Raw genomic sequence first — 24,560 nt, forward strand, 5'->3', positions numbered from 1 at the left:
TCACAATTGAGCTATTACTTAATAAGGAGAATTAATAAAATAAAACTTAAGAGCATAGTTTAATCTCATAAACAAGATAATAAGCAAAACAAAACATTTTTTCATCCATGTAAGTTTAAAAGCAGGTAAAATTTAAAATTAAGAGAGACATAAGTTTTGAGGTAGCAAGATGGAAACTCTGGGGCTTGGGGAATGTTCTGTCTCTCTGTATGGGATGTGAAAGTTACTATTGTGGAATTGGGATCTATGTTCTTCCTGTATATATTGTATACTTCATAATAACTTCACCTAAAGAAATATCTAATACCCAGTGCATACATAAAAGAGGATACAAGGAATGAATCATACGTCAAGGCCAGAAAGACAATAAAGTAGGGGATCCAGGATCAAATCTCCCACAACCTTGAGCCTTCTACTATTCTGCCTTCCAGAGCTCAAAGTACAAAACACATAATTCAAACACATGATCCCTCCTTGGGGTCTCTTCCTTCATGCATCGAATTAGAAATAGCCATGTATAAAATGAGATAGAAGAGACCTTCATCAACAGGTCAAAGAATATAGGTAATTTTGTCTGGGTATGAAGAGCCCACGTATCAAAGGTTACATTAGGGAAGGAAGAGGACACTAACAGTGACTTTCATTCTCCCCCTCTTCCTGGAGGCCCCTGCATTTAGTCCCTCGTGGGCTCATCCACTCAGCACACATTTACTAAGCATCTTCTCAGCCTACACTCTGAAGGCAGTGCAGAATAATGTTAGTGTCCCTTCCCCCAGTTAATATGCAGTCCAGTTTCCCTGCTCCTTCCCTTTCTCAGTCCACATAAGGATGATGGGAAAGGACAGTCACCAAATAGGAGAGGGCAACCCTTTGCCTTCCTACCTCTTGAGAATGTACATTATTATCCACTTTTTGAAACTTCTTTTAATTGCTTTTTTTTAATTTGTCTTTTCAAATAGCATAACCTTGTTCATCCATTTCTGGGAACCAAATTTATCAATCAACAGTGCCTCTAATCTGGCTATTAATACAAAAATGCCTCCTCAAAATATATATGTTCGAGTCTTATCTAAAACAGAACCCACAATAAAAAAGAAGAAAGAATACATATAAGCATTTATATAATTCTGAGCAACCTTGTGCTTTGTGAAAAAAATATAATCTAATGTCACATGCTGTATTCTTTTTATTTAACACTGGTGAAATTATACCATTAGAGAGAAAGAGGACAGATCACTGATCCTAGGATCTAGGGATGTTACAGATAAGAAAACAAATGTGACAAAGAGCTGTCACAAGGAGGATCTTCAAGGTCACAGAATCACTGTCTTGATTTCAGTGGTGGTTACATACATTTAAATATGTGATAAAATGTTGTTGAACTATATTCATATATTGTACCAATGTCAAATGCTTAATTTTGGCTCTATAGTATAATTATGCACTAAATAACTATTTGGACAAAGAAAATGATGTTTACATCAAAGGTGAGGCCATATTTGTTAGGAACATAACTTAAAAACCATTTTGGATAACTAATGAAAAGCCATTTTGTGTGCCTTGGCATATCATGCCTAAGCTGTCACCAGATAGATCTAATAAGACCTAAGCCTCAGAAGCAAGCCCCTGCCCAGCAAGCAGGCAGCACAGATAAGAGCTAAACCCAGGACAGGCCATGATATGCTAATGAACTACCTTCAAGGTGGTGTTGCTGACCTAGTGAACCAGCCCCAAGCTGTGAGCCCCAATAGCACAAAGCTACTGCCCAAAGAAATTATACAAAAATTGGAACTTTGGGAATGGTGTGCAGGATCGCTCTGCTGTATGCCTGGAACACAGCTTCTCTATGTTTTGTATTGATACCAGTCTAGAAGCTTCCAAAACTTTCTCACTGAAGAAGATTCCCCATGTGGGACCCCTACAGACTCTTTTGCCCAAACAACTGCTTCCCTCCTGGTGTGATATCTGTTTTGCTTTTATGTTAGCATAATATTATAAGGAATGTTTGTGTGAATAAACCAAACATATTTTAAAAGCAAATATTGTATGCACATCCTAATTGCTAAAAAGTTTACAGCTAATAGTCCCATGCTCTCCACAATACTGGATCCAAATAAGTCCTAATTTCAATGTTGGGCATCTTTACAGAGAGAAAGACATTAAAAATGAAGAGACATGCAGAGAGTGCACCATGCCATCGTGGAGACAGACTGAAGTGACACAACTGTTAGTCAAAGAGGATTAAGGACTTCCAGAAGCCACCAAAGGAAGGAGGTATGAAGTGGTTTCTCCCTCAGAGTATCCAGAGGAGACTAAACCAACCAACACCTTTTTGCTTAAGACTTCTTGCCTTCAGGACTGTGAGAAGGTAGCTTCCTATTGTTCTAAGCCCCAGTATGTGGCATTTTGTTAAGGTAGAGTCAAGAAACCAATAAAATGCAGACAGACAAAAGGATAGCTGAGTTTTCCAGGCCCTTCCTTCTTATTTTTGGTTTTGTTGGTGGTGGTGGTGGTGGTGGTGATGGTGGTGGTTTTGTTTATGTTTTGTTTGGGGAGTTTTTTGGGGTTTTTTTGGGTTTTGTTTTTGTTGTTGTTTTGGGGGTTTTTGTTGTTGTTGTTGTTTGCTTTTTTGTTTTTTGTTTTTTGTTTTTTTGAGACAGTGTTTCTCTGTATAGCCCTGGCTGTCCTGGAGTTCCTTCTATCTCTAATGTCTACATCTCAGAGGGGATCCTCTAATTTCAAATGAGCAGTAGCTCTCCATTTTTAGCTCTTATTTATTCATTTATTTACTTACTTACTTATTGTCTGTAGATGAAAGAATTTTGGAGTGGGAAAGGGTTCATGAGCCCCCAGCAACTAATGAGGAGCTACAGACAATTGATGTTTCTGGGGAAAGGAGACTCAGTTTCTTTGAGAGTATAGCTTCTGATGGGTCAACCATGTTCCTGTGGCTGATGTCACACCCAGGAGTATGCAGACAACAGAAACTGGAGTTAATGAGTTGTTTTAAAAATAAAAAAGGGCATGAAGCTTGGGATAGAAATTAAGGATAAATACAATTAAATACAGGAAATTCTGAAAGAATTAATAAAAACATTTCTTTTTTTAAAAAAAAATCCAGAATTAGCTATGCTTCTTCAAAATTGCTTCTGGAGAACTTTACAAGTTAAATAAGTTATATTGTAGAAAAGGTAGAGAGGAGAATAGTGGAAGAGAGAGATAAGGAGACTTCAAAAGGAGTGGAGGGAGATAGAGGAGGAGAAAGCAGAAGCAATGGCTGATAGACACAGGATAAGAGGGAACAGAAAGGAGAAAGAGGAAGCCAGGATGGGTATTTCTTTGCCTATCTGTGACTTGCACATGGTCTTGGCAATTATTGATGAGTTCAAGGCTTAATTCTTCACTTGTGCCAACTCAACAGAGTCTTTCTTTCTTATAACCAGGCCCCCAGTATGCTCATGTATGTATCAGGTCCTCTTATCTCCTTATAGCAATCCTGTTTATAACTGGGTAACTTTGTGAAGGGAAGGAAGTGCACACTGAGATGTGCTACAACTTTTTAATACAAAATTTTGAAGAGTTTGTACAATGTATGTATAATTAATAATTAATATTATGCACTTTAGATTTTGATTTCAACTCAAGATACTAATTCTATATATATGGGTTAAATCAATATATTAATAAGTTTAATTTCACATGCTTATTTTTATTGTGGTTTTCGAGACAGGGTTTCTCTGTATAGCCCTGGCTGTCCTGGAACCCACTTTGTAGACCAGGCTGGCCTCAAACTCAGAAACCTACCTGCCTCTGCCTCTGCCTCTGCCTCTGCCTCTGCCTCTGCCTCTGCCTCTGCCTCTGCCTCTGCCTCTGCCTCTGCCTCTGCCTCTGCCTCTGCCTCTGCCTCTGCCTCTGCCTCTGCCTCTGCCTCTGCCTCTGCCTCTGCCTCTGCCTCTGCCTCTGCCTCTGCCTCTGCCTCTGCCTAGTGCTGGAATTAAAGGTTTGCGCCACCACGCCCGGTGAAATTTTTAAACTTTATATATGTCTCATTCTATTTCTATCAGATAGGACTGTGTAGACTGTGCTAAACTAATAAATGTGCCCTCAAAAGTAATCGCAAGTTGTATTGTTGTTGTTTTGCTTTGCTTTGCTTTGCTTTGCTTTGCTTTGCTTTGCTTTGCTTTGCTTTGCTTTGCTTTGCTTTGCTTTGCTTTGCTTTGCTTTGCTTTGCTTTGCTTTGCTTTTTTGTTTTGGGTTTTTTTCCGGGGGAGGGAGGGTGGAGAAAGAATCTTACTATGAAGCTCTGACTGTCCTGGGAACTCACTATATAGATCAGGCTTGATTCAACTCATAGAGATCTGCCTTCTTCTGCCTCCCAAGTGCTGGGAATAAAGGCATACACCTCCATGCCCAGATAGTGATCCCAAGTTTTAGCAAAAGTTTCTAGACTTGACATTAATCGATGGAGATAGACATGAATTACACAAAGAACTAATGTGGAGTTTACCTGAATCATACTCTATACTTTATCAGAGATTAAATTAACATTTAATAATCCAGTGCCAGGCTAGAGGCACCATTCAATGGCAGTGTTTGCCATCATGCATAGGCTTAGTCTTCAGTGCTGAAAGGCATTGGGGGCAATATTACTCATTATACAGATGAGAAACTGGGAAAGACTTGCCTCAGATTCTCTACTGAAAGGCTGAGTTTGTGGCTTCTAGAAAATCTTTTACTTTCAATATTTTTAATGTATAATTTTTTTATTTCCACTGATTTTATTTTTTATTTTTAACATTTATAAGAAATAAATGCAATAAACCAAATACATGGACAAAAAAATACAAGAATCATATGATCACCTCAATGGAAGGAAAAAAAAAGAAAGAAAAAGTCTTTGATAAGATTCAACATTCATTCTTTTTTTATTAGATATTTTCTTCATTTACATTTCAAATGCTATCCCCAAAGCCCCCTATACCTTCCCCTGCCCTGCTCCCCAACCCACCCACTCCTGCTTTCTGGCCCTGGCATTCCTCTGTACTGAGGCATATGATCTTCAAAAAACCAAGGGCCTCTCCTCTCATTGGTGGCCGACTATTAGGCCATCTTTTGCTACATATGCAACTAGAGACACAGCTCTGGGGGTTACTGGTTAGTTCATATTGTTAGTCCTCCTATAGAGTTGCAGACCCCTTTAGCTCCTTGGATACTTTCTCTAGTTCCTTCATTAGGGGCCCTGTGTCCCATCCAATAGATGACTGTGAGCATCCACTTCTGTATTTGCCAGGCACTGGCATAGCCTCACGAGAAAGAGAGAGCTATGTCAGGATCCTGTCAGTAAAATCTTTCTGGCATATGCAATAGTATCTGGGTTTGGTGGTTGTATATGGGATGGATCCCCAAGTGGAGCAGTCTCTGAATGGTCCTTCCTTCCATCTCAGCTCCAAACTTTGTCTCTATAACTCCTTCCATGGGTATTTTGTTCCCCATTCTAAGAAGGAGTGAAGAATCCACACTTTGGTCTTCCTTCTTCTTGAGTTTCATATGTTGCATCTTGGATATTCTAAGTTTCTGGGTTAATATCCACGTATCAGTGAGTGCATATCATGCGTGTTATTTTGTGATTAGTTTACCTCACTCAGGATGATATCCTCCAGATGCATCCATTTGCCTAAGAATTTCATTAATTCACTGTTTTTAATTGCTGAATAGTACTCCATTGTGTAAATGTACCACATTTTCTGTATCCATTCCTCTGTTGAGGGGCATCTGGGTTCTTTCCAGCTTCTGGCTATTATAAATAAGGCTGCTATGAGCATAGCGGAGCATGTGTCCTTATCAAGTTGGAACATCTTCTAGGTATATGCCCAGGAGAGGAATTGCTGGATCTTCCGGTAGTACCATCAACATGCATTCTTAATAAAAGCCCTAGAACAAGGAGGACTGTAGGAAACATATTCCAACATAATAAAGGTTATGTATGACAAACTCATGACCAATATCATCCTAAATGAATGAAACCATTAATAAGCTCCATTAAAATCAGAGGACTGCCCACTATCCCTACTTCTCATCCATAATGAGATTGAAGCATTAGCTGGAGCAATAAGGCAAGAGAAGGGATACAAATGGGAAAATATTAAGTCAAATTGTTTTCAATTGAAGATTATATTATCTTATACCCAATGACCTCAAATTTTGACTAGAAAAATTGTAGAAATTATCAATAATTTCAGCAAAGTGTTATGATGCACCACATCCTTATTCTTCTCCCCAGCTTCTGCTTGCTTCTCTCTTCTTGCTCTTCATCCTTTCTGTCCTTCCATCTGCCTGCACTCTTGTCTCAAGACTGAGTGCAGCGTGTAACTCTCCTGTGACTGAGTATCTCACAAAACGTTCTACCTGCCAAACCTGGATGAGCCCTTTGTCTTTCTGAAGCTATGAGGCTCTCTACATAGACTCAAGAAGGAAATGACAGGGAGGAGGTAATAATGAAGTGGGGAAGGCTGACATTAGCATTGCTCCTGTGTGGCTCCTTAATTTCTCATACTTCACACTGAGATGTTATTAACTGTGACTCATAGGTGAAGAAGCCAGAGCTAAGGTTCTCATATTTGAGTGTTATAGAATGAGTAGAGCAGTAGTTCTCAAACTATGGGTCATGACTCCTTTATGGGTCAAACTACCCTTTCACACAGGTTGCATATCAGATATCCTAATTTTATATACATATATATATGCATATGTATATATATATATTTCACAACAGTAGGAAAATTATTTAGTAATCATTTTATAGTTGTGGGTCATGGCAACATGAGGAACTGTATTAAAGGGTTGCAGCATTAGGAATGTTGAGACCCACTGTAATAGAGAATGAGGCTTAAGGCAGGGCTATAAAGCCCAATGGACCATGTGCCTTTTCCAACATTTGCCACATGGTAAGCTCTGTATAGACTTTTTAAAGAACATTGGTTTGTAATTTTAAATGGATAAGGGTCTTCACTGTCTATCACCCATCTATATAATAAATACATAAGTTTTGATTCCACCATGGATTCAAATGCAAAAATCCTCAACCTAAGACATAGCAGTGAAACATTGATGACCAAATAGGAAATCCATGTAGAGACCTTCTATCTTCTGATGGCTCCACAGGCACCATCTTGCAACAGAGTTCTACTTTGCTACCAGTAATGAATACAGTGTCTCAACTCCTGCCATTGAATCTTCAGGAAGCCCCTGAAATGACTTGTACTACACCATTTCTTAAAGACAGAAAAGCTAAGACTTAGAGGGAATAAATGTCATGCCTGAGATCATGCAACCAATTAAGTCCAACTTGGCCTGATCAAGAGGCACAATTCAAAAGCAATGTTGTTCCTTCACTAGCTCTTGTGTATGGTTGCTGATTCCGGAAGCAAAGTATCAGTGAATATCCCTAGTGGGAAAAGACTTGGAAATCAAATGTCTCATTTAACAGATTAGGAGATGAAACGGTAGACTCTGTGTAGTTGTACACCCCTGTGATCCCATCGCTAGGAAGACTGAGGCAGGAAGTCCTCGAGCTCAAACCAGCTTAGGCTACACAGAGAAACTATCTAAAAAATAATTACTAACTACTTAATAGGAGATTGGATGTTAAGATCTGGTCACTAAGAGGCAGAATTGAGATTCGAAGCCAGTATTTTCTACCTGGTATGTTTTAAATTGCAGTAAGGATCTAAGTGTAGATATATAATAATAAGATTCTATTGATCTCTGCAACAACAGAGAGTGTTAGATTTGTTTGGAAAAAAATATTATCAGCCAACATCTTCTACCATTTCAGTATAGCACAGAGTACCCACCCATATCTCCCCACCCATCCCCCATACCAGACTGGTTATTGATTTTCATGGTGACTGGCCTGAGAAGATTAAAAAAAGTAATGCTACCTTATTGGGAGTGTCCCATGGACCAAGATAGCAACTGTCATAGCTACCGTCACACTGCTTTGATCAAGAAGACCCTTTGAGGAACTGAAAACAGAACCTTAGGCACATCTGTTGCTTTCGCTCCCATCCTCCTCCAACAGCCTGGGTGGTGCACTCCACACCCTTTCAAGTTTCCAAAGCCTCATACACCTGCTCCCTACCCCAGCACCTGGCCAAGGCTGTATCCAGCACTGGGATGAAAATGATACCCCACCTCCATCTTGTTTGATATTACTCTATCTCAAGCCCCAGGTTAGTCCCCAGTCCCAATGCTTTTGCACAGTCAAAACTCAACTTGGAATAATCAGTATCCTTGAAGAGTTCTGATATGGTCACTGGGCCCATATACCATGTAAGACATGTGGAAAAGATGTTTCATGGGGCCCAGACACGTTCTAGAAGTACCTGAGAGTGGCAAAAAATAGTTGTGCTAAATAGTTTGGCCATCTTTAGGCTGAGAGACTAGGAAATACAGCGATGGACTATATCAGCATTGCAGGATAGTTGTCAGTAAACACCCCACAACCCATAACAGAAGTATTCTCTTCTTTCTATATCCCTTTTCCATCCATGTAGATGGCTGTCTTCATATTTGTTCTAGACATTGGTTCTACTCAAGTCAAGGCAAGTCATCTGACCTTCACCAAGAAAGTCCAGCATCCAGGAAAGGAAATTGTATGTTTGGATATGTGAGTAGTCACTTTTATTCATCTTGTGGGTGGTTTTTGGGGCAGAATCTCACTATGAAGCCTAGGTTTGTCTCAAACCCTTAATCCTCCCATTTAAGATGGTTATAACTATATACAACCATGCTGGACTTCATTCCAATCATTGGTATCTCCATGCACCTACTTCTGAATTCTGTTCTACAAATAATATAGTCCATGATAAGAAGTTCCAGTGTCAAGGTGCTTCCAGTCTAAGGTAGACACAATCAACCAGAAGTTGCAACATGGAATAGGTGGGTATGTGTGACTTATATTGACAGTTCTAAAGAACCAAGCTACAAAAAGGGCACACATCATGTATTGAAGGTCAAAGAAGGTGTATACCCGCATCCACCTGTCAAATGTTAGTCAAACTAGGAACTAACTGGCGCCAAGGACAATCCTCACAGACCATTCCAATGCTTCAGCCCTCTGACTAGGAATGGGTCATGTGAGAGTTCATCAATTACAAACTTATTTGCTCTTCCTTTGTCTTTAGTTCTCTGTCTATATTAAAGCAATACCTACAAGATCTCTACTTCATTGTCACTCTGAACAATAAATGAAATACTACATATAGTCTACTTATTATAAGACATGGTATGTCTTGTATATGCTCACACCTTTTTATAGTGTCTTTTTTATTTAACTGTTTGGTTGACAATTTGATTTTTGTGGCTGTTGCTGTTGCTGTGCTTATTTGGTTTTTGAGACAAAGCCTTCTTCTAGATAGCCCTGGCTGACCTGGAACTCACTGTGTAGAACAAAGTAGCCTCAAATTTGCAGTGATCCTTCTGCCTCCACCTCCCAAGTTCTTACCACATACTACCATGTATTGTTCATATTTTTAATTATTAACACAGTTTCTTGGACACCATCCTGAGCCCAGTAGATATTCTTCCAGCAGTAATCCCACAAGGAATCCTGCAGTTTAGACTGAAATATTTTTTCTTCCAATATGCAAAAACACATTTAGCAATGTAACAGGTAAAAAAAAAATCTCACAATTGGGAAGATAGAGAAAATGAGGCACACAGTGAAGATATTGTTTGCCAATCCTGTATCTCACCCTAGGCCTAGGGAGCTAGGTCAGATCCACATAGTTTCCCCCATCCACACCATCCAGTTCCATAAAGAAATTTAGGAAATGTTACAAGGTACATGTGTATCTCAAAAGACTAATATTTTATACTGAAGAATAAAAGAAATGTACTTTCTAATCGTGAGCAAAGAGTTTCACGAGATCCAACAATCCAGCTGCCTCCTCTCACCAGGACACTGAGTTGACGGTGTGCTCTTTACCCTTGTTAGAGAGAGAGAGAGAGAGAGAGAGAGAGAGAGAGAGAGAGAGAGAGAGAGAGAGACCCTGGATACTGAAATATATCACAGTCATTGGCCTACAAACCAAGTTAGACCTGCCTTCAGTTCACAGTCAGGGAGTGATGATGAATTTTATATTTTTGGCCTTTCGTGATACAGAGATTTTTTTTTTAAGGGAAAGAACTAACATTGTAAATAGAGGAGAATTAAAAACAAACAAAAACATAACAAACAAAACTAACAACCAAAAATATATATATGACCTTGGGGAATTAAGACATAGTTGACACCGAAATTATAAGAGATTGTAACTTTATGCCCCCACAGGTAACCTGAATTGTTCAGTCCTATAGATGTGACTTGCCCATTAAAATCAGAGGAAGACTGGGTAAGGTACTCCAGGACCAGCAGGATATGGCAAGCCCTGCCCATCTGGTGCAGGAGCATGACCCACATGTGATCAGGACTCACCTTCCTTCCAGTCAGAGCCTCAGGCTCTGCACAAAGACTCAAATGTGCTGCCTGGGAAGGAGGAAGGGGAGGAGGAGGGCTTCTGACCTATTACTACTTGGTCCACAATGGTCTCTCAGAGCCCTAAGGATCTGCACGTGGGCTCCACTGCACAGCTTCCTTTGTTATCAACCAAAAACAGTAATGTAGACATGAGGAAATTCTGGAATAAGGTTCACCGTCCTGACACTAAATGGAACACCCTCTACAGCTGCCCAACCCCTCCCCCTCTCCATCTCCCTCTCCCTCTCTCTCTCTCTCTCTCCCTTCCCCTTTCCCTCTCCTCCTTCCCCATCCATGGCTGGGGTGGGGGGCTTCTGGTTTAGTTTTTGTTTATTTGGATTTACTGAGACATGATTTCACAATCTACCCAAGTTGGCCTCAATCTCACAATCCTCCTGCCTCAACCTCCTGAGTGCTAGAATTGTAGGTATGTGTCCCACTGTCTCCAATCTTTCTCTCATCCTTCCTTTCTTTCTTTCTCTCTTTCTTTCTTTCTTTCTTTCTTTCTTTCTTTCTTTCTTTCCTTCTGAAGCAATTGAGAATACTTCATGGGTATAGATAAGAGTATTTATGAAGTATTTTATTTAACAAATTAAAATGTTTGTGCTTTAGTTCCATAATATGCCCAATTAAAAATTTAAATAACTCTGTGGAAAAGATTTTTTTAAGCTGGGGAAAAAGTAGAGAAAAAACTATGAATTAAAAAAAGGAAAACACTGGGAGGTTGCAATGGCTGGAGAACTTGACTGTGTGTGTCTAGGAATGAGGTTGTGTGTTGCAATGCTTGTCACCTAGTCTGCCACTCCATATTCCAGGATCCATTGTTAAATGACATGCTTTTGGAGACTCCAATGGTGATGTTAACCAAAGCAGCTCACACCAATAATGAAAGAGTCCCCTGGATTATGGCAATAGAAATATAACCCACTGCAGCCAAAAGACTAGAAGGTCCCGTGCTTCCCAGCCCTGCAATGCCTTGCTTTTTATTTACATCTACCCTCCATTCCAGGCATCCTTTAGGACTATAAATGTTAAAGATACAGACAGGAACTTCTAAGAATAACTACCAATAAAAGGAGCAAAGTCCTAGAAGCAAAGCAGGCATATGTGACAAATGGCAGCACACAGTCCCCACTGCTGCCACCCTAGCATAAGTGCATACAAGCATAAACATATTCTTTGTCCAGACTGCTCATCAGTCTCCTACTGACTCTCTCCACTCTCAACCTCACTGTGGCTTTTTAACACATTGATGTTCAGAAATACAGTGAAATACAGCATTTCTTCTTTCCAGTCCTATACATTGTTGCAATAGATGTTAAGTGACATTAAACAAATTCCAAGCATTTGTTTCACTGACCTGCTTGATACAACCATGGCAAAGAACATTATCACCCTTGTTGTCAGATATCAGATACATGTAATGGGCCTGGAGAAATGACTCAGCATTTAAGGCATGGACTGTTTGCTCTTCTAGAAGAAGTGAGTTTGCTTCCCAGATTCGTGTAATGTCCCAAAATACTGAGACATAAATGTCTTAACTGTGACACTATCAAATCTGTTAACCTGAAAACTCCTATGACCTGTTTCCCTTCAAGCATGTCTGAACAATGAAAACTTGGCTCTACTTCCATCTGACCTGAAGAAATTTCATCTTTCCTGAAATGGGTATCTCCTACTCTCCACCCCACACTAACCCTCTTCGATTTTCTACGTCACAAGATTTACTAAATGCCACCTATCATATGTGTATTTGACTTGTGCAAGTTTCTGGGTCTAGTAGCACAACCTCAAAATCTCAGCAACTTGGGAAGCTGAGGCAGGAGGATCTCATGTTTAAGACTTGCCAGGGCTGTGGTGCAAACTTGAAGCTAGTCTGGTTAAGTTAGTGAAACCCTGCCTCAAAATATCTATATAGCTTGGGATGTAATTCCATGGCAGAGTGCTTGCCTAACATGTATAAGGCCCCAAATTTAATCCCCAGTACCACAAGACAATAATGTACATAACTATAATAAATTTTACATAGTAAACTTTTATAAGTATATTTCACAAATATTTTCACAATAGACAGAATCTATTGTCCAATAAGCAAAACCTGATAGTTTCCTTGAAAACTGTGCGCTAAAAGCATTTAATGATTGTAATCATAGAAAACTTAGAGGAAGTCATCCTTGATTTCCATGCCTCAGTGTATAATTTACTACCACTCATTGGAAACAGGATTTTTCAAACCTTGAACCTTAGTTAATTGTATTGTTGTTCTGTTATTGTTGTTGTTGTGGAGTTTGTTACAAAGCATAGCACCTTGGTCTGACCAGCATCTGTTGAATAAATGACTAGATGAGCAAATGTGTTGTTGATGGCAGATGAGTATGTTTGTCCATGTTTAAAGGGTAGTTTTTTTCTGTAAGCATGGGTGTGTTTGTTTTCTGGATACACTGACTGACAGAGTGTGACATTATTACCTTCTGTTTACAGGTGAAGAAGCAGAACTGTCTAGAGACTTGCTCAAGTGGAAGTCACCTCTCACACCTGCCCTATGCAGTCAGGCCTTCTGTGCACACAATCAATTGCCTGGATTAATGTCACAGGAAATCCACTCTGTGTGTATTTTTCTTTGTGTCATATTTCTGCATTGTAACCTGAAGCTCCAGAAATGTTTCCTGTAAGGACAGCAGACTCCACCTTCTGGGGCCAGACAGCTAGCACAAATTTTTCTCATTCTTGACTCTGGATAATCCAGTCCTATTCCACCAGCACTACCCTCCACCCAGTACCGTGGCCACATTGTGAATATACATGGTCATTTACTGTTAGTGTCAAGAGAGCGAGTCTACACTGGGGTCGAGTAATTTGGTCCCGTGTAAGAGTTCATTAAGTTGGCAGGGAAAGAATGGCTTAGTCACTCTGATTGCTTTAGAATTACTGGAGTTTCACAAGTGGAAGAGGGGTGTGTGTGTGTGTGTGTGTGTGTGTGTGTGTGTCCAGACAAATTTCTCAAACAACCTCATTTAATAAGAAGAATAAATCTTTTAAAAGACTTTTCAACATTTACTGCAATATATACATACATAAAAATGATCTATAAACATTCAATTTATTTTTAAAAACTGACCACTTTTCACTTGAGTTAAAACCATTTTGCAGACATGAGAAAGACTCTAAAGGTTAGAGGCCAGGTGTGTGTGCCTTACGGCAGTAGCCTGACTCACTCTACCTTGTTAGTAGCTAACATTAAAACAAGATTAGAAGTCAGGTCTCAGGACTTTCCATTCTGCTCTTCCTCTACACTCGTAACCTAACTTAGACCAGGAGACCCTAAGAGGCTGTCCAGTAGCATGAGGGATGAGTGTACCCTCAGTGAGAGAAAGGCCAGAGCATGTCAGCCACCCTGTTTAACTCTAACTCAGACAGGAATTTGGTCACTACACTCACTGGCACTAACACTCATGAACTTAGAGAATGCTTGCATTGGGCAAGCTCTCCTGGACTGGCTTAGGTAAAACTTCCACCTATTAGTGTGACTTGAATCACAAATGTGATTCAATCACAGTTGTGTTGTGTGGTCTCAGGTTCCTCTCCTCGGGCAAGAACCCAGTTCAAGTCCCAGAATAGGAAGCATTGCTAGCTACAGTATAAAGTGCTACATGGAATCTGCACATAGCTGAAGAACCAAAGCTTTTATTGGATAAGGTGTTCTTTCCAGAATAAAGCCTCCATCAGCCAAGAAAGATGTAGAGATGGGGAAATGCCCCAGCAGTTAAAGCACTCACATGAACCCAAGCAGGAGGACCTGAGTTCAGATCCCCACAAAGAACCGGACACAGGAGGACACATCTCTAATTGCAGCACGCCTACAGGGACAAGAGAGGTGGAAACTAAACAATCGCTGGAAGGAAGTATGCAGGCCAAGCACCCTGGAATGTTTAATGGCAAACAAGAGACCCTCTCTCAAACGAAGTGAAGTGAGGATCAGTGCCTCTGACTTCCACACAAAGCAGCATGTGACTGAACTCACATCCAAATACATAAATTATACACATAAAACATGCACACATGTGCACACACACACACACAACTTCGAAAAGACAATGTAAACCCCCTGCCCTGCTGTCTACTTGGCAAGCTGACAATTACTTACCATACTCCTTTCACTTTTTTACTTTTTTTTAAGGGATTTGTACTTCTATCGGTTTTTAGAAGAACTGGGTAGTTTTCCCAACGAACAGTAGGACAAATCCCTGAAGCCTGACATCAGAGCTACCAGAGCCTCCCCTTCCTTTGGACTCAATACTAGGTTATAAGTATGTGGGAAGACAGAGCCACAGCAAGACAAACAGGAGAGTCCCATTGCCCGCTGTGTGTGTTATATCTCACACTCTTTAAGAAAACCATCCACTCAAAGCTAAGACACAAACCAGAAAGGAAGTTCTGGCCCAGAGATGGATGGAATCCCTCAGGTGGGGACCACTTGATCATTCAACGCAGTCATTATTCAATATTTTTAAAAGGTATCTATGTCAATTATTAAATAGAAAGTCTTTTAAATCCACCTGTAAATCTCTAACCCTAGCATCCATCTCTTTCAGTTGTCACATTGTGTTCTTTTCTGAAATGTATCGGCATACTCCATGCATAGCCCCTGGATCAGCCACAAAATCGCAACTTGATGTGCAGCTCTGTGCACTCAGAGCACTTGTTTCTCCCTTGGACTTGGAACACTGTACATTATTCTCATTCCTGGCTGACTTGGTCTCTCTGTCATTACAGCTCATATCTGTGGTCTTAACTTTTTCCTAGACTGATCAGCTGTGCTGGCTCTCCACAGTCTCCATCGTTGTGAGGATCCATCTGCTCTCCCTGGGGTAGGTTTGATCCAAATCCATCAATTGTTCATTTCCTAACAATCTGTGCTGTGATTGTTTCATCTGTATTCATTGGGTCTCATGAAAACAAATCTAGCGTGGGTTGAAGTAGTGAAGATCTCACCGGCACACCCAAGGCCTTGAACTTGATCACCCCAATAACAACAACAAACAAATAATAAAATTGCTTAGTTGAGATGCGAGGGCTCATCTTAAACATTTTCTAGACCCATAGTTAATCCATGAGCTGGTGCTCACAGCAGAGGAAACAGAGCCAAGGGTTTGACCCAGAGTGATCATTTTCTTGATGCTCAGCCAGACACTTGAGTAGTACTATGACTTCGCTCATTTAATTTCCACCTGGTATTGTTAGTAGAGCCTGGCCCTCAATGTATTCTTATTAAATGAATAATGATACCCTTTTCTTGGAGTAGTAGTAGAAATTAGTAAATTTTAATAAATACCAATGCTTGACAGTATAATCTCTCAAGATGTTGAGCTCCGAAGAAGAAGAACATTTACTGTTTAAGCAAAAAAGTATGAACAGTTGTCATGGAAAGGCCTGTCCCAAATTTTAAATTGAATCATCTCCAATTTTCTGTGATTCAAAATGTACACAAGAGTCCTTGATCAAGCTTCTGGGTGTATCTGATCGTTTTAGAATGACTGTGAACAGGCTAAACATCATATCAAAATGGTGAGACAAGACATTTTAAATATCAAAAGCCATCGTTAGCCCCAGCTGTCCTTGCCAGAACAGCATGACTGGGAGAATCAAACAAGATGAAGAGAATTCTAAAACAGTCCTAATCAGAAGCACAGGCACAGGGAATCAAAGGCAGAAGGAAGCTTGACACCACCAAGATCAAGTCCTGTTACAAACGGAGAAACTAGAGAAGCCAAATGAGAAACGAAAGGTCTCATAGAAGCCAGGGAAATGCCACAGAGAAGGGACAGATCACCATTTCGTTAATCTGAACATGAGGTAATGAAGTCAGGGGGGTTTCCACTGTGCCACATCACACAGAACAAAGTTTCTATTTTAAGAGTCCAGCCCTGCACCTGTGCAGTGCAGATGGACTTGGCAAAAGAAGAAATGAAACAGATTTTTCTCACTGCCCAGCTGGCCTGAAGGTGCAGGGCACAGGCTAGATGAGCAACCGTGAAGGGGCCAAGTGTCGCAGCATGGAGACCATCCAGATGTGGAGACATTTGCCCTAAGATTCCCAGTTTTTCTCTACCCTAGCTTGAGCCCCAACACCAAGGGAGAAAACACGGCAGAGTCAGAGGAAAGAATCGTTGCTATCCTGGCTTGTATGTAGTCCCACTGTCTGCTGCTTAAGCAAAAAGAATGGGAAATTAAATTAAAGAGGGAACAGCACTGCCATTGGCCATAAGTAAGGGCCTAGGGTTCCATGCTGTCTGCTCCACAGCCCAGGGAAAGGAAACAGGCCTCGGAATGATTTGTCAATAAAGGCAGGAAATATCTCATCATGTCTTCAGTATACTAACAAAACTGCAGTGGGAAAATGACAAGCTGTAAAGCTAGCGAACCTGATTATGACCCTAGCTCCTTCTCAACCTGGTTGGTTGGCCTTGACTAAACTGCTAACATTACCTAGACTTCATCTCCCCACTTGTAACTTTTTAATATCTAACAAACCACACTTCTGGGTGTGATTATCACTGTACTGACAACAGCTCCTAGGGAAGGATCAAAGGAAGGTAAATTGTTTTGCTATTTTTTATATTGTTCACTTGTCTGCATACACATGCATTCATGTGTACACACACATATGCACAAACACACACACACGCACACACACATGCACCGAGAGAGACATACACACATCCCTGAGTGTACCATAGCATACATATGAAGGTAAAAGGGCTTTGGGGAGGAATTAGTTCTCTTCTTCTACCATGTAAGTTCTAGGGCTTGGATTCAGGTTGTCAGACTTGGTAGCAAGTGCCTTCACCCACTAAGCCATTTTCCAGGCCTGTATTCTTAGTGTTATCAATACATGTGAACACTGCTGAACAAACTCCAAAGCTCAGACTAGAGGCTCCACTCTTCTGTGTCTTTACACCAGAACATGAGCCATAATTCCATCTGTAGCATCTTACTAGTTATGCAAAAGGCCAGGTTGTACTACCTTCCTTCTTCTGAGGATCTGCCATTCAAATTGAAAGACTTATCAAAGTTTAGCTTAAACCATGCCATTAGATCATCTTTCTCTAGTAAAACCTGATAATTTAAGACTTACTGTGTACAGTTTTTAAATATCTTCAAAGTCAATTTCTTTAGCAAAGAAAGAAAAAAGGAAAGAAAGAAAGAGAGAGAGAGAGAGAGAGAGAGAGAGAGAGAGAGAGAGAGAGAGAGAAAGAGAGAGAGAGAGGGAGGGAGGGAGGGAGGGAGGGAGGGAGGGAGGAAGGAAGGAAGGAAGGAAGGAAGGAAGGAAGGAAGGAAGGAAGGAAGGAAGGAAATCAAGAGGCTGGGGAGAGGGCTCAGTGAGTAAAACACTTGCTGGGCAAGCATGAGGGACTGAGTTCAAATCCCCAGGACCCCACATAAAAAATATGAAATTTAAAAATTCCAATCCCAGGGCCAGAGGGTGGCTCTGAGCCTGAAAGCACTGCTGCTCCTGCAGAGGAGCCAGAACCCACATCTGGTGGATCACAATTACCTGTAACTTTCTACAGGATCTGACTCCCTCTTGGGGCCTCTACAGGAATTCACACACGTGGCATAAACATACAAACAGATACACACATATACACATAACTGTTTTTCATCTCAATCCAGAGCTTGGATTATAGCTCAGTAAGAAGAGTGCTTGCCTTGTATGTTCATCCCCAGATCCTGTGTAAAAATAACCAGAAACAGTGACACACACTTGTAATCCCAGGATTGGAAAGGCTAGATTCCCGGGACTCACCGGCCAACCAAGCTGGCTTTCTTGATGAGCTTCAAGCCCATGAAAGAACTTGTCTCAAAAACATAAAGGTGAATGGCACTTTTATGAACAACACCCTAAGTTGTCCTCTGGCATCTACACACACACACATACATGCACATACACTCACATGCACCTGCATACACACACACACACACACACACACACACACACACACACACGTATACACACATCACCGAAACCTCAGTGCAGAAATAAGAAACTGCCCACGGTTTGCTGAGTAACCTCAGAAAATTCCACATTTGTTGCCTTACTTAAGGAATCAGTATTTCGAGTTAAAATGAACAATTTTAAGGATCGTGACTAAAATAAACTAAAAGCAGCATAGAGAGCTTCCTTCCATTAATGACTTTTTTCCTTTGGTGACTCATAAATCACAACAAAGCACTGTTTTTAAAAAGCTGGTGGGTTAAGACTATCTCGTGAAGTGTCAAGTAAGCCTTCTCCTACATGTCCATGCCTCTGTGTGTGTTTGGGAGTTTATTAACTGCGCTGGGGTCCATGATTACAAGGAGCTCCCAGTCATGACTGACACTTGCTGGGTCTGTTTTCACTCACCCTGTAACATCGTAGCAAGCATTGAATGGCCACAGCGCTGTCACAGAGAAAGACTGGGGCCCTGGTTGACTCTACTTTGTTCCCCCACCTTGAGCAACTCCCTAGGCCCCCGTTTCTCTGTCTGTAACCCAGGGGGACTGATTGGATTGGGTGACTGTGAAGATCTCTCCACGCCTAACAAGCTGTTGTCTCTCATGGCAACGTGAAGCAGTTTCATGGGTTTTTCTTTGAGCATGCTACTGTGGGAACGACCACCTTAACATGAAAAGGGGCCATGCAGTTTTCCCTTGGAAGCTGATTTTTTTTTAAGTTTTACCAAATGAAAACTCCGTTACAGAAATACATCTCTAAGAAAGAGAACTGATGGGCTGGAGAGATGGCTCAGTGGTTAAGAGCACCCTTCCGAAGGTCCTGAGTTCAAATCCCAGCAACCACATGGTGGCTCACAACCATCCATAATGAGATCTGACGTCCTCTTCTGATACATCTGAAGACACCTACAGTGTTCTTAACTTAAGATATAGTGATAAATAAATCTTTAAAATAAATCTTTAAAAAAAAAAAAAGAACTGACAAAAAGCAACTAAAATGGCAAACAGCCGGGTTCCATGATGCAGCCTGACCCCAGACACCTCAATGCTCCAGACCGGGAGAAACATCTGGAGCAAATCACACCATGATTCCCAGACATCTCCGGAACAAGAATAGGTGATGGTCCTGACCATTTAAATAAAGCAATTTTTAAGAAACACTCAATAAGTCTAGAAATGCCCCCGTAGTCTGGTTTGAGTATCAACAATCAGATAAAACATCCAAAGCAAATGGTCCATTTTTCCTTGTCTGTGCTGTGGATGCTGATATGGGCACTTAGATTTTAAATAGTTAAGTGGTGGAAATTAAACTTAAAAAAAAAAAAAGACTGCATTTGAGGACACTTGTACCTAGTTCTGGGTCCTCCCCAGTATGATACTGGGCCATGTTCTTCATCTAAAAGTTCCTGCCTGCATTGTGCGCAACATCAAGTAAGAGTCACACACACACACACACACACACACACACACCAGCTCTTTGCAATCTATTAAAATGTATACACAGTGATGGTGAGGATTTATTTCATGAGAGCTAACATGTGGTTGTGCGGGACAGGCCACCGTCTGCTGTCCTTACAGACTCCATGTTGAGTCTCCCTCTGTAATTAGGGCAGCAAGAATGGCTTCCCTGGGCTCCCTCTTTCTGTATAGACACCTGCAATCACAGAAACAGAAAGCCAAGGTTTCTACTTCAGAGATGGAAAAGAAGCCTTACAGAATCACACTTTCAAGTAGGAACTAGGTCCATACATGGGGCCTGGAGCTAAATTCATCTTTTTTGCAATTCTCGGTGAGAGAACATCTGTAGTATTCAGTACCTGAAACTCAGTTTTCGCAGTAAACATCAACACACATGCAAATTCCTCCGGGTCCTACTTCACCTCTGGGCTCTTTTATTTTATTTTATTTTATTTTATTTTATTTTAGATTTGAAGTACAGATGTGTAAAAATAAACTGCAAAATAATCTTCACATGATTGGAAAATAACTTATGAAACATTTAATTGGTGCTATAAATCATTTTTGCTATATGGTGCTATAATTTTGAAAGGAAATTTGTTAGCACATACCAAAAGCTACTAAAGCTCCATCCCCTTTAACTCAGTAAGTTCAAGACATTGAGTATTAAAAATCAGGTGATATGGCTCATGATTGAACACTTTTCTGGCATGCTCGACTCCTGACCCAAACCCCAACATTGCAAAAGTAACAATAATAAAATAAAATAGCAAACATCTATAAGATGCTAAGGGACCAACAATAGGAGAAACAGCCAAGGAAATATGGAAAATTATCTCGATGAGCTAATTTACCATCATGTGAAAGGAAATGTCCAAGGCCTGTATAAGAACATAGGCAGCTGCATACTCGTGAGAGACGTATAGCACTGAATTCTACAATCAGCCTTGTATGAAACACACGTGTTTAGAAATTAGGATTAGAAACAGCACTCAGACAAAATGCTGAGCATATGTTGCATCTATTGTTAAAAGCAAGTGGTAGAGTATCTGCGTTCAAAATGCTTGTTTATTACATCAGTGTTCATGGTGATCAAGCTACGGATGAGTTTAGATGCCCATCAATAGATGAATGGACAATGAAATATGGCATATATATATCCAATAATTTTTTATTACAGTATGTAATACAGTGTGAGAGGTGTGTGTGTGTGTGTGTGTGTGTGTGTGTGTGTGTGTGTGTGATCTCTGGAGGTCAGAGCACAACTTCCAGGGGTTGATTCTCTCCCTCTATTGCATAGGTCCCTGGATCCAATGCAGGTCATCAGGCTTGGGGACCAGCACCTTAGCCCAGTGAGCCATCTCATCAGCCCTCCAGTGCAATTTTACCAGCACCTTAACCCAGTGAGCCATCTCATCAGCCCTCCAGTGCAATTTTACCTTAACCCAGTGAGCCATCTCATCAGCCCTCCAATGCAATTTTACCAGCACCTTAACCCAGTGAGCCATCTCATCAGCCCTCCAGTGCAATTTTACCTTAACCCAGTGAGCCGTCTCATCAGCCCTCCAATGCAATTTTACAGGGCCATAAACAGCTAAATTGTGTTCTTTCTAGAAAAATGGTTAAAACTGGAAATCATTATGTTAAGCAAAATAAGCCATATTAGGACAAACCACATTTTATCTCATATGTGAAGCTAGATTTTTTTTTAAGGCATGAATGTAGAAAGAGGAGCATTTGGTAAGAGAAAGGAGTCAGACAGCAGGAAGGTAAAGAAGGAAACAAGGACAAGAAACCGGTGACTATGATCCAACCTTGTTACACACGTATAAAAATATAATGAAGGCCAGGCGTGGTGGCGCACGCCTTTAATCCCAGCACTCAGGAGGCAGAGGCAGGCGGATTTCTGAGTTCGAGGCCAGCCTGATCTACAGAGTGAGTTCCAGGACAGCCAGGGCTATACAGAGAAACCCTGTCTCAAAAAAAAAAAAAAATGAAAATTGGTATTTTGTGCAATTAATATGCGCTAATAATTTCTGGATGCTGAATACTGTTTTATAATAAAGAATATCCAGCAACTAGAACTAGAACAATATGCCACATGGAAGCATGACAGCAGCCTCTGCCTTGTTTTCGAACAGAGATGAAGCCAATGCCTCCCATGCTGGGCTCCCTGGGGATCATCTCTCAGTGTGGAGAGCCTGCTCCAGCCCCTGAAGTGGAAAGCTACTACTTAACCAAACACACAGCCTAACAGCTGGGATTAAATGACCTGAAAGGTAAAATCTCTGCCTCCAGCAAACAGAATTACCAATTAGGCTTTGTTGTCAAGCCATGTGTATGCTGTAAAAACAGGTTAAGCCATGGTGAGAATGTGCTATGCTTACACAGCTGTCTGGGATTAATTAGTGAGGGTATGTCTGGGATAGCTGCATGTTTTGATCAAGCCAATTCTCTCTAACTCCCACATGTGTGTGTCTACTTGTATCCTTGAGTCATTTCTGAATATGTTAAAGAAAAGGAACTACAGACGAATACATGTTCTTTTTACTGATTTGCCTGCTGGAAATTTCTTCATGTAATTTTTTGGAGCAAAGTATTCTAGCAGTACAATGAGTAGCCATTGGAAAGTAATCCTCTCTACTCCCCCACTCCCCGGGCTAAGACGCTTTTCATGAAGCATTTTAGCTCTAATGGAGACTTCTTAAAGCCAGATGAAAACTAACCATCAGTGTGTCAGAAAAGTAACTGGGTTTTAAAAGAAGGGGTTGCGTGAGCTGTCCTCAAGCGTCAAAGTCTCTCCTAAAATTACCAACATCAGAGCCCCAGAACCAGGAGTCCTGTCTACAGAGTAAGACCCTGTCTCAAAACCACCACCACAACAACAAAAATAGCCATTGGAATTCACTTAGAATTATCCTTACTGATAAAATTACAACTATAAAAGAGATAATTATTTTAAGTACAGAAAATTATTCAGAAAAAAATCTATTCTAGAAAGCAACTCTGCGTTTAAGTAACTGTTTTGGATCATTTCTCCATTGCCATAATTTACACTTAGATTACACACTGGGGACTAGAAGTGATCTTGTGGGTGCCCATAAAAGACTGCCCATGAACGCAATTTATAATCATTGAAAGTGTAGACATGCAGTCAGAAACACAACCATGATTACTCAGAAAAAAAAAAAGTTCCTTTCTTGAAACTTTTAAACATAAATATGGAACTTTACATGCGTGCACATTATACAGCAACATGTTTTAAGAATAAGCATGCATCCTGTGAGTTTGATTGTACGTAAACTCGGTGAGAATGTATTTTTAAATAAAACAAGAGTTTTGTTCTTAGGAATTGATGCTTGGACGTTAGCATAGGGAACGCAAAACCCAATTCTGCAAAATCCCAAGTATCCCCAGGGCCAGCCTCTGCCAACAGCGTCAGGCAGGGGTAAAGCTTGCTCAGAGACAGTCTTCACACCTCAGGAGTCCAGGCCCCGTTTTAACCAATTACAGGCAGGCCTTTATTTTTGCTTGGATTGAGATATTTTGTTTTGTTTCTTACTGAAGTTTTCATTTGTTTGTTTGTTTTTGCTGCGGGTCAAACTCAGGGCCTTGGAGTTGAGAGGAAGAGAGACTACCTCGGCTTTACAAATGTCAGCCTCTCTCTACCATAGGAAGCATCTTTCCAAGCTTCCTAACTGAATGTTATTTACAATTCTGTTTTGATTACACACACTTTTTGTATTTCGGGGAAAAAAAAAAACAACATTTTCCTGTGCATGGTCTTAAGTCCTTTTCTAAAACAGAAGTTTAACACTACAACAAACAGCAGAAATAGATATTAGGGGGAAACACAGAAATGAAGGCAGACTCTCTCTAACGGAGAATATGGGTGAGGGAGTCCTTGGGGAAGCCAAGCTATGAAGAGTTACCTAAGATTATTCTTCCATTTCCTTAACCTCCCTTGGACTTTCCAACAATCCCTCCCACAGCAACCACACACAGAGAGGGACCAACCTGTGAGGGGTACACAGCCGGGGGCGGGGCGGGGGGGGAGTGGATTCAGGACACTGCTCTTTACCCAGTTTCTGCACGGGCAGTCAGTTAGCAGCACTCACTGTGAGGACCCTAGTGGCAGCCCAGGGTGGATCTCCCTAGGACTGCAGTTGAGCTCAGATTTGAGCCCTAATGTAGCTTTAAAGTGTCCAGTATTTAAGTTTGACTCATATTCTCCCAGGAAAACTTCCATGTTCCCTAAAACAACCTCCCCTGACCTGTGATAACCTGTCAGTAGATGTCCATAGAAAAACCGTCTGCCTGAAGGAGTCGTGTGGGCAGGGGCTTCAGACAGGCAGATTTGCACCCCAACCCAGCCAGCACAGTCAGTTATGGGTGGCTTTGTGCGCTTACGATAACAAAGTTAAGGGCTTGGCAGTGAGCTGAAGTAGCAAACAGTCAAACGAACCCATCTTCCATGCTAGAAAATGTCCTGGCCACTTCATAAACAGCCACACGTGTAGTTTTTGCTGGTTAACTGGACCCAGGGCTGTTGTCCCAGACAGAGTCAGATGATGAAGAGAAATACTAG

The 24,560-nt window shown here is 41.0% G+C and overlaps 1 long non-coding RNA gene across 6 annotated transcripts; it reads left to right on the plus strand.

Moving 5' to 3' along the window:
• Window positions 1,527–24,004, plus strand: Gm30211. Of its 6 annotated transcripts, XR_001785278.2 has the most exons (7): window positions 1,527–1,956; window positions 2,149–2,274; window positions 8,556–8,668; window positions 13,001–13,125; window positions 15,323–15,387; window positions 21,273–21,375; window positions 22,114–24,004. It is a non-coding gene; the product is annotated as a predicted gene, 30211 (long non-coding RNA). The 6 variants fall into 6 exon arrangements; XR_001785277.2 differs by lacking the exon at window positions 21,273–21,375; XR_001785276.1 differs by lacking the exon at window positions 22,114–24,004 and having other exon boundaries at window positions 10,334–13,125; window positions 21,273–21,556.
• The last annotated feature ends 556 nt before the right edge of the window (window positions 24,005–24,560 follow it).

The sequence above is a fragment of the Mus musculus genome, chromosome 6 (assembly GCF_000001635.26).
Source record: "Mus musculus strain C57BL/6J chromosome 6, GRCm38.p6 C57BL/6J".
Taxonomy (NCBI): domain Eukaryota; kingdom Metazoa; phylum Chordata; class Mammalia; order Rodentia; family Muridae; genus Mus; species Mus musculus.